Source organism: Corvus hawaiiensis, chromosome 9 (assembly GCF_020740725.1).
Source record: "Corvus hawaiiensis isolate bCorHaw1 chromosome 9, bCorHaw1.pri.cur, whole genome shotgun sequence".
NCBI classification, from domain to species: domain Eukaryota; kingdom Metazoa; phylum Chordata; class Aves; order Passeriformes; family Corvidae; genus Corvus; species Corvus hawaiiensis.
In genome coordinates, this window is record NC_063221.1 from 25,616,580 (window position 1) to 25,618,833 (window position 2,254).

The following is a 2,254-nucleotide window of genomic DNA, read 5'->3' on the forward strand; positions in this document are numbered from 1 at the left end:
TGCTAATTCACTGCTTGATCATAGGGCTGATGTGATGTTCACTTCTTTGGTGTTTTTCAGACCATAATTTCATTTGTGCGTCAAACCTGAGACATCTTTCCAGAAAAGCAATACCCAGAGTCCTAATACGAACTACAAAGACATCTCTTCATGTCTTAAATTCATTAAAAAATGCTCTCATAGAAAGATTTATTTCCAGGGTTTTTACCCAGAGTTCTGCATAGAGTTGGCAAAGACATTATGTAACAGCTAAATCTTCATTAGTTATATCTGTTTGCTTTGTGCCTTCATGACAATGATGAAAGCTGTAAATAAGTATATTGTCCCATCCTAACAAGGATAGCGTATCCATCAATAAGGACACTTACTCTGCTGAGATCTTTGCAAGGCTGTAGAGGGGAGTAAATTAAAGGGAGAACAACATCCTTCATCTGAAGTGTCCTTGTTCTGTCACTTAATGTTTTACCCTTGCTAATATTTTTCAAAGTCTGGCTGTTAGTCAAAACAGTCATTCAGTAAATGTGACATATTTTTTCCAGCCTAAGTCTGCTTGGTCTTAGAATGATTCTTCTAGGCATCCATTGCTGGAAGTGTGACCTGAAACTCCTGTGTCTTCTCACCTTAATTTCCCAGCAGTCACAGAAGTTTTGCAGTGGGATGCGTGGGGATGGAAGGGGCAATCAGAGGAGGTCGTTCAGCTGAACAGGGAGGTGCAAACCCTTGTTTGGGGCAGCACATGAGTTGTCTGGGTAAAAGCAGCCAGGATGAGACTCCACTCTCAGTAGTGTCCACCTCAGCCTGGACTGACTGGTTGGTAACACCATGCTTAGGCTAAGGTGTCTCCTTTCACTAAACTGCCTTAACTTAAGTCCCACTTAGGTGCAGCAAAAGCTGTGTGGTAACTTGAAACTGCCCTGTGTGTCAGGCTGTCCTTGGTCCACAGGCAGATGCCAGGGTTATGGGTCCACAGTGCTCAGGCAGGAGCTCCAGGTGATCTCTGGGAGAGAGTGAGGAGGCGGTAAGAGATGGTCAGTGCCACTTGCTGGGAGAGATCCACGCTCCCAGCTCCCTGCCAAGGGAGCCCAAACGTGGGAAGCACATCCTATGAGCCCACCTGCGCTGCGTGGCTGGAACCGAGTCCACACACCCTGCACAGGGAGCTCTGCCCATCCCCAGGATCAGAGAGGAGCAGTTCGCAGCACTCAGAGCTGGGAGCTTTCCCCTGATGTGACAGTGCTCCAAGCAGCCTGACAAGGTACCAAGGTTCCCACTGAAACCAGCACCTTCCCTGGCTCCTCTACGTGGCATTTTATCTATGCCTGAGCCCAGGTATCCCTGACTCACCTGGGTTAAACAAACAAACAAAAATAATGCAAGGAGTCTTGAAGTGATGGACTGGCTCCAGGTTTATAGGACAATCCAGGAGTGAAAATCAGAGTGTGGCCTGCAGAGGGAAGAAAAGAGCTGTGGTAGCACCACTGCACTTCCCGGGGGTCTGCTCTGCTTCCCGCTGCTCCTCTGGAGCAGCCTCCGAGCTGAATAGCTGCCTTTAAACATTAAATACGTTCAGAGCCCATTCATATCAAACCAAAATTAAACTGCTGGATTTCATTCAAGAGTCATTCCCCTGAGAAAGGGCTGAGAAGAAAATAATGGTTAGCTGAATGCCTCACCCATTCAGCACACAGGAAAATTCCCTAGGAGGAAAGGTAAGGAGCGAGGCTGGGCTATTGCCTCACCTCATTGCATCGGTATCTGTGTATAAGCCGATTTCTCAACCCATTTAGAAATTCACTAATTGTCATTGGAACTATTTGCTGATGACAGTGAAGTAGCTTGGTAATGAAGAGGAAGTCCATTTATTCGTTAGCATTTGCGGAAATAATTGCCTGTCACTCCACCGAACATCCTTTGCCCCAGAAACACTTACTCTTCGGCACCTTTTTGTTCTTTTCTGAGCTGCACTCTTTGAAACGCCACTTACAATTTCCAGTCCCTGAAGGGCTCGTTCTCAGCCACTGTGACAGGAGTGAGGGTGAACACCCCACAAGGAGATGCTAAACGTCCTGTCACTTCTGCTGCAAGGAGAGGAGAGCATATTAACTGTGCTGCAGGGTCTGGCTGCCTGGTTGCAGCTCCCATTCTGCTGAAACCATGGGTTTTACAGGGCTGCTGCAACTCTGCAGCCTGCCCCACACCTCTGCTGGGCATCACAGCAGGGCTGGGAGAAGCCATGGGTGCAGGGCTCGTGACC